Source organism: Passer montanus, unplaced genomic scaffold (genome assembly GCF_014805655.1).
Source record: "Passer montanus isolate IOZ18808 unplaced genomic scaffold, ASM1480565v1 scaffold8, whole genome shotgun sequence".
In the NCBI taxonomy this organism is placed as follows: Eukaryota; Metazoa; Chordata; class Aves; order Passeriformes; family Passeridae; genus Passer; species Passer montanus.
The window spans coordinates 546,304-546,538 of NW_024373256.1; positions in this window are offsets into that span (position 1 = coordinate 546,304).

Genomic DNA, 235 nt, shown 5'->3' on the forward strand with positions numbered 1-235 from the left:
AGCCCCCGGGCAGAGCTCCCGGCACACGGAGGGCGGCAGGAGCGTTACCGGCGAGAGCAGCAGTCCCCGGCTCGGTGCCCGCGGCCGGGCAATGCGGGCCGTGCGCTGCCCGCGGGGGCGGCTCCTCCGGCGGGGCAGGCGGTCGGGAACCGGAGGGAGCGGGGCGGGGAGGCCGCGGGGTCGGGGTGCGTGTGCGGAGCGCGGGGGGGCGGAAGCCGCGTACGGGACCCGCCCC